The 13,587-nt window shown below is 43.6% G+C and overlaps 1 protein-coding gene across 1 annotated transcript in view; it reads left to right on the forward strand.

Annotated features, from left to right (window-relative positions):
• The window catches only part of LOC126100505 (uncharacterized), a 176,550-nt gene that overhangs the window by 10,329 nt on the left and 152,634 nt on the right, over nucleotides 1-13,587 (forward strand). The window lies entirely within an intron of this gene.

A 13,587-nucleotide genomic window follows, 5' to 3' on the forward strand; every position in this document is an offset into this window, starting at 1 on the left:
CGGAGATCTTGCTGGCCAGGGTAGTTGACTTACACCTTCTAGAGCACGTTGGGTGGCACGGGATACATGCGGACGTGCATTGTCCTGTTGGAACAGCAAGTTCCCTTGCCGGTCTAGGAATGGTAGAACGATGGGTTCTATGACGGTTTGGATGTACCGTGCACTATTCAGTGTCCTCTCGACGATCACCAGTGGTGTACGGCCAGCGTAGGAGATCGCTCCCCACACCATGATGCCGGGTGTTGGCCCTGTGTGCCTCGGTCGTATGCAGTCCTGATTGTGGCGCTCACCTGCACGGCGCCAAACACGCATACGACCATCACTGGCACCAAGGCAGAAGCGACTCTCATCGCTGAAGACGACACGTCTCCATTCGTCCCTCCATTCACGCCTGTCGCGACACCACTGGAGGCGGGCTGCACGATGTTGGGGCGTGAGCGGAAGACGGCCTAACGGTGTGCGGGACCGTAGCCCAGCTTCATGGAGACGGTTGCGAATGGTCCTCGCCGATACCCCAGGAGCAACAGTGTCCCTAATTTGCTGGGAAGTGGCGGTGCGGTCCCCTACGGCACTGCGTAGGATCCTACGGTCTTGGCGTGCATCCGTGCGTCGCTGCGGTCCGGTCCCAGGTCGACGGGCACGTGCACCTTCCGCCGACCACTGGCGACAACATCGATGTACTGTGGAGACCTCACGCCCCACGTGTTGAGCAATTCGGCGGTACGTCCACCCGGCCTCCCGCATGCCCACTATACGCCCTCGCTCAAAGTCCGTCAACTGCACATACGGTTCACGTCCACGCTGTCGCGGCATGCTACCAGTGTTAAAGACTGCGATGGAGCTCCGTATGCCACGGCAAACTGGCTGACACTGACGGCGGCGGTGCACAAATGCTGCGCAGCTAGCGCCATTCGACGGCCAACACCGCGGTTCCTGGTGTGTCCGCTGTGCCGTGCGTGTGATCATTGCTTGTACAGCCCTCTCGCAGTGTCCGGAGCAAGTATGGTGGGTCTGACACACCGGTGTCAATGTGTTCTTTTTTCCATTTCCAGGAGTGTATATATACGAAGACAGTAACTTCGTCTGTGCGAATGCGCACAGGTTGCCCAAATTTTTACGGGAATCGCCAAAGCGTGCGCGAGTAATGAGTGGTTGGGAAAATGTCTATAAGGTACAATACATATGTAGAATTGTGGACAGTTGGGAATGTGAGTCTCACGGGAAGCGTGCAAGGGATAAGTCCCTGCAGTCGCGCTATTCATCTGTGTCCTCGGTGGCTCAGATGGATCGAGCATCTGCCATGTAAGCAGGAGATCCCGGGTCCGAGTCCCGGTCGGGGCACACATTTTCAGCTGTCCACATCGAGGTATATCAACAACACCTGTCGGCAGCTGAGGTTTTCAGTTAGTCATCATTTACTGCAGGTTTTATTAATGTTCACGCTGTGCAGTTTAGCAGGCAGAATACACAGGAGAGTGGGTGGAATACTGGGTGCAAAATGCAGTACGCAGTGCCGCCAGGTAGGCCACCGAGAAATGGCTTTAACTTGACTGGGCATCGATTCGAAATGCGCTGGAATGGAGGGGTCCGTCACTGTGTGGTGCTCCAGCGCTGTTCCAGAGTCCAGAGTCTGCGTGCTGTCCTGCCAGCCTCTCGCTAAGCCCTGACCAGATTTTTACTGTGTGTGTGCGACCTCCGCTTAACATTCTGTTCGGGTCAACCTTCCTATACTGTCTGTAGCGAGGGAGGTCGGGACGTCACGGGCGACATGCAGTCTTGGGTTAAGTTGTTCAAGGGTAACGCCACAGGCATCTCAAAGATGGAGCACAGCCACCAGTCCAAGTTACGCACTATGTATTCTGAAGAACACGGAACCCTACGCAGTGACACCAACTGCAGGGCATCTATGAAGACGCCGATTGCAACCCAACGACGTTCGGTCTCCTCAGACCGTCCTGTGTCGTCGATGGGTGCGCGCCTTACTCTCGCGCGTCACGGGAAGCCGCAGGAATGAACAGTGCCCTACGTCTCAGAAAAGTTGGCAAAAAAAAAAAAATGGGAAAAAGAGCTTCAGATTTAAACGTAAATTAGTATGTAAGGGTTCTCGAGGTCTTTCATTACGAATTTACCATAATTCCCAAATTCAAAGTAGCAGCTCCAATATGGCCGAGCACTTCATTCAGAATTCGTTATAATTTCATTTTAATCAGTGTGTAATAGGTTTTTAGGTTGCTGGTCACGAATTATAATTTCAGAATGAAAAATAGCAAATAATGACCAATGAATATTACAACAAATAAAAAACCTGTCTTTCTTTGATTTTTATTGTGAAACTTGTTGAGTTACTAGCAATGTACGGTTAAAATAATGTAAATAAGCAAACACTGTAAAAATCAGTCACTTTCACTGTCAAGATAGTTACCATGTTCGAAATCAAAGTCAGTATCATTCTTATCAGAAATTTCTAGAAAATTTTCAGACTCATCATCAGGAAAAAGTAGAACCTCTGGGGTGTTCATTGATAATTTTTTACTTTTTATGGGTTCCATTTCTCTGAGGCTGGAAATAAGTGGATGTGAAAACGCCAGGAGACAATAAAGTACATCGTTCACTTTATTTGTGCGTATAATTTTCCTGGGAAACCCTTCACGATATATTTTGATATCTGTACTTCTGGCTTCCTGATAGTCTTCAGATGGTTGGCCTATTGCTAATATAGCTGATTCTGTTATATGAGCATCGTGCATTAATACTTTATGACCCGTCGTAGACATTTAAAAGCAGGAAAATTTGGTGAAGCACATTTTAACTATATCATGACAAAGTTTTCGAAATTTTTCAATGTTCACGTTGTCTTCACATTACGTGACATGACGTCCAAGATAACGTGAAATGTATGAATGAAATCCTCGTCCTGTCCCAGGATTTGAGCAGACACTGATAATTTCTCCAAAAAATTGACGAGCTTTATTGCCGTCATTGGAGTTCCTGAAACCAACTTTTTAATTGATCAAAAAGAAGCTCTAGCTGCGTTTGAAATTCGTTGTGAACTGTTTTTTTTCTTTTTTTCGAAACTCTCAACGCTTTTTGTCTTCTCTTGATCGCGTTTGCCATTTTTTTGTTTCATAACCCGAGGTGACTTAAATACTCAAACAAATCTTTGCGTGGAGGGTTAATAATCCGTAACGTAAATTGGGAACAATCGCTTCATTTCTTACAAAGTCGAGATTAGTAAATTGCTTTTCACACAATTAGCATCGGAATAATACACATCAAAACTATAAGAAAAGGCAGTAGTGATCGTAGTGGTAGACCTCAGTCTATGAAAACAGCTGCCGAGCATGACTTGGCGTCTTTTGTTCCTTATCTCAAAACTACAGGGAGATAGCCGGAATTTTGTTTCACACTCTGTTACAATATCGTATGCTATATTCCCCAAGTCAGAAATTCCTAAATACCACTTTTTTTTCTTTTTAAAGTATTCTGACAGGAAAGAAACTTACTGGCAGATTAAAACTGTGTGCCGGACCGACACTCGAACTCGGGACCTTTGCCTTTCGCGAGCAAGTGCTATTCTGGCTGGTTTGAAGCGGCCAGCCACAAATTCCTCTCCTGTGCCAACCCTTCATAGTAGCAGTTGCAGCCTACATCCTCAGTTATTTGCTGGATGTATTCCAGTCTATCTTTCTCTACAGTTTTTTATCTCTTACAGCTCCTTGTAGTATCATGAAAGGTCTTCCCTGATACCTAACAGATGTCCTAACATCCTATTCTTTCTTCTTGTCAGTTTTTTCCATATGCTCGTTTCCTCGCAGGTCCTGCGGGGAACTTCCTCATTCCTTTGAGTCCAGCTAGTTTTCAACATTAGTCTCTAGCACCACTTCTCAAATGCTCCATTTCTTTTCTGTTCTGGTTTTCTCACGGTCCTTGTCTCACTACCACACAAAGTTACGCTCCAAACATACATTTTCACTGAAACTTCCTGGCAGATTAAAACTGTGTGCCGGACCGAGACTCTAACTCGGGACCTTTGCCTTTCGCGGGCGAGAGCACTTGCCACCGAGTTCGAGTCTCGGTCCGGCACACAGTTTTAATCTGCCAGGAAGTTTCATATCAGCGCACTCTTCGCTATAGAGTGAAAATTTCATTCTAGATACGTTTTCACTGTTTGTTACCTCAGATGAAGACCTATGTTTCAGGCTAGCAGAATTCTCAGGGCAAGACATGCCCTCTTTCCTAACGCTAGTCAGCTTTTTATATCCTCCCTACTCTGTCCATCATGGGTTATTTTGCAGGTTAAACAGCAGAATTCATCACCTACTTCGTGACCGTCAATCCTGGTGTTGTTTCTCGCTGTTCTTATTTCTCCTACTTCTCATTACTTCCGTCTTTCTTCGATTTACTCTCAGTCCATATTCTGTACTAATAAGAATGTTCATTCCATTCAGCAAATCCTGTACTTGTCCTTTACTTTCACGGAGGATAACAATGTCATCAGCGAATCTTACCATCGATATCCTTTCGCCATGGATTTTTATCCCACACCTGAACTTTTGTTTTATTTCCATCATTATATGATGGATAGATTCAACAGTAGGGAAGATTGCACCCCTGATTTACACACCCTTTTGAACCGGATCTCGTAATGCTTGGTTCTCATACGTTATTTTTCCTTCGTGGTTCTCCTACTTTTTGTAAATCACCCCTATTTTTCTGAGAATTTCGAACATTATGCACCGTTTTGCATTGTCTAACCCTCATTCCAGGTAGACTAATCCATTGGGCGTGTTTCGATTCTGCTTACGTTACCAAAAGCATAAAATAGTCCCCCATTCGGATCTCTGGGTGGGGACTACTCAAGAGGATGTCGTTATCAGGAGAAAGAAAACTGGCGTTCTACGGATCGGAGCGTGGAATGTCAGATCCCTTAATCGGGCAGGTAGGTTAGAAAATTTGAAAAGGGAAATGGATAGGTTAAAGTTAGATATAGTGGTACTTAGTGAAGTTCGGTGGCAGGAGGAACAAGACTTCTGGTCAGGTGACTACAGGGTTATAAACACAAAGTCAAATAGGGGTAATGCAGGAGTAGGTTTAATAATGAATAGGAAAATTGGAATGCGGGTAAGCTACTACAAACAGCATAGTGAACGCATTATTGTGGCCAAGATAGATACAAAGCCCACACCTACTACAGTAGTACAAGTTCATATGCCAACTAGCTCTGCAGATGACGAAGAAATTGAAGAAATGTATGATGAAATAAAAGAAATTATTCAGATAGTGAATGGAGACGAAAATTTAATAGTCATGGGTGACTGGAATTCGAGTGTAGGAAAAGGGAGAGAAGGAAACGTAGTAGGTGAAATTGGATTGGGGCTACGAAATGAAAGAGGAAGCCGCCTGGTAGAATTTTGCACAGAGCACAACTTAATCATAGCTAACACTTGGTTTAAGAATCATGATAGAAGGTTGTATACATGGAAGAACCCTGGAGATACTAAAAGGTATCAGATAGATTATATAATGGTAAGACAGAGATTTAGGAACCAGGTTTAAATTTGTAAGACATTTCCAGGGGCAGATGTGGACTCTGACCACAATCTATTGGTTATGACCTGTAGATTAAAACTGAAGAAACTGCAAAAAGGTGGGAATTTAATGAGATGGGACCTGGATAAACTGAAAGAACCAGAGATTGTACAGAGTTTCAGGGAGAGCATAAGGGAACAATTGACAGGAATTGGGGGAAGAAATACAATAGAAGAAGAATGGGTAGCTTTGAGGGATGAAGTAGTGAAGGCAGCAGAGGATCAAGTAGGTAAAAAGACGAGGGGTAGTAGAAATCCTATGATAACAAAAGAAATATTGAAATTAATTGATGAAAGGAGAAAATATAAAAATGCAGTAAATGAAGTAGGCAAAAAGGAATACAAACGTCTCAAAAATGAGATCGACAGGAAGTGCAAAATGGCTAAGCAGGGATGGCTAGAGGACAAATGTAAGGATGTAGAGGCTTATCTCACTAGGGGTAAGATAGATACTGCCTATAGGCAAATTAAAGAGACCTTTGGAGATAAGAGAACCACTTGTATGAACATGAAGAGCTGATGGAAACCCAGTTCTAAGCAAAGAAGGGAAAGCAGAAAGGTGGAAGGAGTATATAGAGGGTCTATGCAAGGGCGATGTACTTGAGGACAATATTATGGAAATGGAAGAGGATGTAGATGAAAATGTAATGGGAGATACGATACTGCGTGAAGAGTTTGACAGAGCACTGAAAGACCTGAGTCGAAACAAGGCCCCGGGAGTAGACAACATTCCATTGGAACTACTGACGGCCTTGGGAGAGCCAGTCCTGACAAAACTCTACCATCTGGTGAGCAAGACGTATGAAACAGGCGAAATACCCTCAGACTTCGGGAAGAATATAATAATTCCAATCGCAAAGAAAGCAGGTGTTGACAGATGTGAAAATTACCGAACAATCAGTTTAATAAGCCACAGTTGCAAAATACTAACACGAATTCTTTACAGACGAATGGAAAAACTAGTAGAAGCTGACCTCGGGGAAGATCAGTTTGGATTCCGTAGAAATACTGGAACACGTGAGGCAATACTGACCTTACGACTTATCTTAGAAGAAAGATTAAGGAAAGGCAAACCTACGTTTCTAGCATTTGTACACTTAGAGAAAGCTTTTGACAATGTTGACTGGAATACTCTCTTTCAAATTCTAAAGATGGCAGGGGTAAAATAAAGGGAGCGAAAGTCTATTTACAGTTTGTACAGAAACCAGATGGTAGTTATAAGAGTCGAGGGGCATGAAAAGGAAGCAGTGGTTGGGAAGGGAGTAAGACAGGGTTGTAGCCTCTCCCCGATGTTATTCAATCTGTATATTGAGCAAGCAGTAAAGGAAACAAAAGATAAATTCGGAGTAGGTATTAAAATCCAAGGAGAAGAAATAAAAACTTTGAGGTTCGCCGCCGATGACATTGTAATTCTGTCAGAGACAGCAAAGGACTTGGAAGAGCAGTTGAATGGAATGGACAGTGTCTTGAAAGGAGGATATAAGATGAACATCAACAAAAGCAAAACGAGGATAATGGAATGTAGTCGAACTAAGTCGGGTGATGCTGAGGGAATTAGATTAGGAAATGAGACACTTAAAGTAGTAAAGGAGTTTTGCTATTTGGGGAGCAAAATACTGATGATGGTCGAAGTAGAGAGGATATAAAATGTAGACTGGCAATGGCAAGGAAAGCTATTCTGAAGAAGAGAAATTTGTTAATATTGAGTATAGATTTAAGTGTCAGGAAGTCGTTTCTCAAAGTATTTGTATGGAGTGTAGCCTTGTATGGAAGTGAAACATGGACGATAAATAGTTTGGACAAGAAGAGAATAGAAGCTTTCGAAATGTGGTGCTACAGAAGAATGCTGAAGATTAGATGGGTAGATCACATAACTAATGTTGAAGTATTGAATAGGATTGGGGAGAAGAGAAGTTTGTGGCACAATTTGACAAGAAGAAGGGATCGGTTGGTAGGACATGTTCTGAGGCATCAAGAGATCACCAATTTAGTATTGGAGGGCAGCGTGGAGGGTAAAAATCGTAGAGGGAGACCAAGAGATGAATACACTAAGCAGATTCAGAAGGATGTAGGTTGCAGTGGGTACTGGGAGATGAAGAAGCTTGCACAGGATAGAGTAGCATGGAGAGCTGCGTCAAACCAGTCTCAGGACTGAAGACCACAACAATAACAACCAAAAGCAACCATGAGAACTGCCTCTCTGGTGTCTTTACCGTTCCTAAAGTCAAACAGATCGTCATCTAATACATCCCCAATTGTCTTTTCCGTTATTGTGTATATTATTCTTGTCAGCAACTGGAATCGATGAGCTATTAAGATGATTGTGTGCTAATTCCCGAACTAGTCAGCTCTTGCAATCTTCGGGAATTTTTGGATGATGTTTATCCCAAAGTCTCATAATATATCACCAGTCTCATACATTCTACCCACCAAAGTGAGTAGCCTCGTTCTTGCCACTTTCAAACTTATTTGAGAAATTCGGAGGGAATGTTATAGATCCCTACTGCCTTGTTTGGTCTCCCAGAGCTCTTTTAAATTATGATCTCTTCCTGTAGACTAGTGTTTCTTCTGCTATCACTTCTTCAGACAAGTCTTCCCCTTCGCAGAGACCTTCAGTTTACTCTTTCCTCTCTCCTCTGTATTTAACAGTGGAATCACCATTGCATTCTTAATGTTACAACCCGTGCTTTCATGTCACTGAAGCTTGTTCTGAATTTTATAAATGCTGACTCAGCCCTTCTGATAACCATTTCTTTTTATATTTCTTCCCATTTTTTCTTGCAGCCATTTTGCCTTAGCTTTCCTGTACTTCCTGTTTATTTTTTTTCCTAAGTGACTTGTATTTCTGCATTCCTGAAATTCAGCGGACATTTTTATACTTCCTTCTTTCATGAATCAACCGAAGTATTTAATCTGTTACCCATGGTTTCTTCGCAGTTACCTTCATTGAACATCAACAAAAGCAAAACGAGGATAATGGAATGTAGTCGAATTAAGTCGGGTGATGCTGCGGGAATTAAATTAGGAAATGAGACATTTAAAGTAGTAAAGGAGTTTTGCTATTTGGGGAGCATAATAACTTATGATGGTCGAAGTAGAGAGGATATAAAATGTAGACTGGCAATGGCAAGGAAAGCGTTTCTGAAGAAGAGAAATTTGTTAACATCCAGTATTGATTTAAGTGTCAGGAAGTCTTTTCTGAAAGTATTTGTATGAAGTGTAGCCATGTATGATGTATGGAAGTAAAACATGGATGATAAATAGTTTAGACAAGAAGAGAATAGAAACTTTCGAAATGTGGTGCTACAGAAGAATGCTGAAGATTAGATGGGTAGATCACATAACTAATAAGGAGGAGTTCGTATTAATCTCACCTGATTTGTAAAAAAATGTTGTAAAATCACTCACTTCTCACTATCAGCACAATCAGAAATTAAATGTCAGTTATTTTCATACAGGCAAATCGGGATCGTCTATTTTACCCTTTTCTATTACGTAAAGTTCTGATATCTAAATCAAAGTTTTTTATTTAAGCACTTCCATATTTTAAGCATTTGTTACGCCTTAGCGTGCGCTTGTAACGTCCCCCTCACTTATCGACTTTAATGACATTGAAAACGTAAACCGCGTACACCTAATGGAAATTTGGGAAAAGCAATCGTCACCGAAGTTAATTTTTCGGTAAAGAGGGAGGAAAGGGTTACATCTAAATGAAAGGAAAAATGCAAATGAAATTGGTGGAAATTAATTTTGAGAAAAGGGTAAAATTAATAAAGAAAGTAAATGTGCGGTCGTTACGTTATCAATTAATTGCTGTTAATTAGATATTTGGGGAAAATTACGGTCGCCGGTCCTACGGACAACTACTATAATAACTAAAAATGAAAGATTAATGCACATATAATTAGCACTAAACGCGTGGCAACTGAAGGTTGCCACGTGTTGTGTGAAAACTGAATGTTTGTCAGAAGTAATAAATTTCGCTACACTCTGACTTAATTTAGCAAAAGAATTAATAAAACCGGAAAATTGAAAGTTAATTTAGTGACTGAAATTAATAGTGAACTTTGTTTCTGAATCACTACGAAATTCAATAAAATAAGATTAGTCTTGGGCTAGTTCAACAACCATTTCAAAAGCTACTTCAATCTACGCAGTTTAGAAATAAGGGATTTACCTTCGAACTTAAATTAAATGATTCTGAACAATTAACAATAGTAAAATTTAGTACGTACCAAGCTGAGCTGCAGTCACAGGTAAGGTAAAATATGGTAACAGAACTCGCACTCTTAATTTGTGCTTGTGTAATCTAAATATTGTAGCCAGCTATGAATACCTTAACTGAACTTTGAAATTAAAGCAGTGAAATCGAGTGATATTAGTTTAATGCTGGCGTTTGAATTTCAACGACACTCGGGTTCATTCCGGAGAAGAAGGGACCCTGCTTGGTAGTGCAATTGGGACAATGAGCAACAAAGGTTCATGCTACGTTGCTGTAATTTCGTGAGGCAAATTGAACACTTGGAAAAGCTTAGGTCTGCCATACAGTTCTATAACTTTACGTGCCTTTAGTCTTCCTTGTTGGTTGATTGAAAGTTTGAAGTCGTCGATCGAGGAGGTGGCGACAGTCACTCATTGTCGGCCGTCGCTGTTGCAGAAGCTGGATGTTGGCGCGCCTTCTTCTCGACACGGTCACCAGGCGAAACGGGCTCTTGATGTGCGCCAGCTAACCCGTCCGCGACACCGTGCCAGAAACTATCATAGCAAGTCGAGCGCAATTACATGCTGCCCAACCCCGAAAGCGCGGCAACTCGCGGGAGCTTCACTCAACACACCTGCTCCACCGCCCTAGCCCAGCCAGACTCCCTCTGCCCCCGTTCCATGTGGCAGAGTTAACACTACCCAAGATCCTAAACACTTTGGTTCTCCATACGACCTATCGATGTAATAGTTCGATAGCACAGTTTTCCCTAGGCAAGACCCAGAGTAAAAATACAAATAATATTTACAAAGCAAACCAATAATACATCGACATAAATGCATAAATATATATATATTCAAATTGTAAAACAATTACAATATATAAAAGACAAAGAAATGTCATATCTTCAGGTAACAAAATAAGGAAAAAATTTATAGTAGAATAGGTGGAAATAGGAGGATATGCATTACCGGCGTTAAACGCTGTTGATTCTAAATATACGGAAATTTAAAAATTCCGCGTGGTGGCGGATCAAATGGTGGTTAGCGATAATCCTTTTCACCTCTGCAGCACCCGAGCTAAATTGCTGGAAAATCTCAGATGAGAGGCAAATGGAGTTTATTATCTAATTATTGAATACCTGTACTCTGTGTTGCTTTAAAATGTATATCCATAATACATTTACCACAACACCGTCCTATAAGTCCAGGTAAGAATTGCCATTATAACAAACGAAATAAAAGTAGCTAGATACGACATACGAGCAACACGATCAATAACAAACGAGCAATAAAGATCAACAAAGAAAGAGATTGTAATTGTGATTTGCTATTTATACTCTGCTTACAGTGGCAGTGGTTCTTGTGTGTCTCCTTGCATCTACACCTCTTTCATTGTCTTTCATGCAATTAATATTTGTCATAATTACACAATGTCCCTGCGTCAGAGTTTGTTCATTGTTATACGTTTAAAAATATTGTTTAATTTTTAATGTCACTTTTTCTCTACGTTATGTACGATTTATTGAATTCACTACCAAAGGACGCAACAGTACTCTTTACGATCCAGTGTCTGATTTCGAAATCTGGCTGACCTTTATGTACTCTAGTTGGTATCTTCCCTAAACTCTCTGCCTTTTCCCTTTATACACTCCTGGAAATTGAAATAAGAACACCGTGAATTCATTGTCCCAGGAAGGGGAAACTTTATTGACACATTCCTGGGGTCAGATACATTACATGATCACACTGACAGAACCACAAGCACATAGACACAGGCAACAGAGCATGCACAATGTCGGCACTAGTACAGTGTATATCCACCTTTCGCAGCAATGCAGGCTGCTATTCTCCCATGGAGACGATCGTAGAGATGCTGGATGTAGTCCTGTGGAACGGCTTGCCATGCCATTTCCACCTGGCGCCTCAGTTGGACCAGCGTTCGTGCTGGACGTGCAGACCGCGTGAGACGACGCTTCATCCAGTCCCAAACATGCTCAATGGGGGACAGATCCGGAGATCTTGCTGGCCAGGGTAGTTGACTTACACCTTCTAGAGCACGTTGGGTGGCACGGGATACATGCGGACGTGCATTGTCCTGTTGGAACAGCAAGTTCCCTTGCCGGTCTAGGAATGGTAGAACGATGGGTTCGATGACGGTTTGGATGTACCGTGCACTATTCAGTGTCCCCTCGACGATCACCAGTGGTGTACGGCCAGTGTAGGAGATCGCTCCCCACACCATGATGCCGGGTGTTGGCCCTGTGTGCCTCGGTCGTATGCAGTCCTGATTGTGGCGCTCACCTGCACGGAGCCAAACACGCATACGACCATCATTGGCACCAAGGCAGAAGCGACTCTCATCGCTGAAGACGACACGTCTCCATTCGTCCCTCCATTCACGCCTGTCGCGACACCACTGGAGGCTGGCTGCACGATGTTGGGGCGTGAGCGGAAGACGGCCTAACGGTGTGCGGGACCGTAGCCCAGCTTCATGGAGACGGTTGCGAATCTTCCTCGCCGATACCCCAGGAGCAACAGTGTCCCTAATTTGCTGGGAAGTGGCGGTGCGGTCCCCTACGGCACTGCGTAGGATCCTACGGTCTTGGCGTGCATCCGTGCGTCGCTGCGGTCCGGTCCCAGGTCGACGGGCACGTGCACCTTCCGCCGACCACTGGCGACAACATCGATGTACTGTGGAGACCTCACACTCCACGTGTTGAGCAATTCGGCGGTACGTCCACCCGGCCTCCCGCATGCCCACTATACGCCCTCGCTCAAAGTCCGTCAGCTGCACATACGGTTCACGTCCACGCTGTCGCGGCATGCTACCAGTGTTAAAGACTGCGATGGAGCTCCGTATGCCACGGCAAACTGGCTGACACTGACGGCGGAGGTGCACAAATGCTGCGCAGCTAGCGCCATTCGACGGCCAACACCGCGGTTCCTGGTGTGTCCGCTGTGCCGTGCGTGTGATCATTGCTTGTACAGCCCTCTCGCAGTGTCCGGAGCAAGTATGGTGGGTCTGACACACCGGTGTCAATGTGTTCTTTTTTCCATTTCCAGGAGTGTATTTCCACCTCTTGTGATTCTTGAACAGCGTATTATATATTACACTATTGGCCATTGAAATTGTTACACCAAGAAGAAATGCAGATGATAAACCGGTATTCATTGGAGAAACATATTATATATGGACTGACATGTGATTACATTTTCACGCAATTTGGGTGCATAGATCCTGAGAAATCAGTACCCAGAACAACCTACTCTGGCCGTAATAACGGCCTAGATACGCCTGGGCATTGAGTCAAACAGAGCTTCGATGCCGTGTACAGGTACAGCTGCCCATGCAACTTCAACACGATACCACAGTTCATCAAGAGTTGTGACCGGGGTATTGTGATGAGCCAGTTGGTCGGCAACCATTCATCAGACGTTTTCGATTGGTGAAAGATCTGGAGAATGTGCTGGCCAGGGCAGTAGTTGAACATTTTCCGTATCCATAAAGGCTCGTATAGGACCTGCAACATGCGGTCGTGCTTTATCCTGCTGAAATGTAAGGTTTCACAGGGATCGAACGAAGGGTAGAACCACGGGTCGTAACACATCTGAAATGTAACGTCCACTGTTCAAAGTGCCGTCAATGCGAACAAGAGGTGACCGAGACGTGTAACCAATGGCACCCCATACCATCACGCAGGGTGATAGACCAGTAAGGCGATGACGAATACACGCTTCCAATGTGCGACCATCCTGATGCTGTAAACAGAACCTGGATTCATCCGAAAAAATGACC

Source organism: Schistocerca cancellata, chromosome 9 (genome assembly GCF_023864275.1).
Source record: "Schistocerca cancellata isolate TAMUIC-IGC-003103 chromosome 9, iqSchCanc2.1, whole genome shotgun sequence".
Lineage (NCBI taxonomy): Eukaryota > Metazoa > Arthropoda > Insecta > Orthoptera > Acrididae > Schistocerca > Schistocerca cancellata.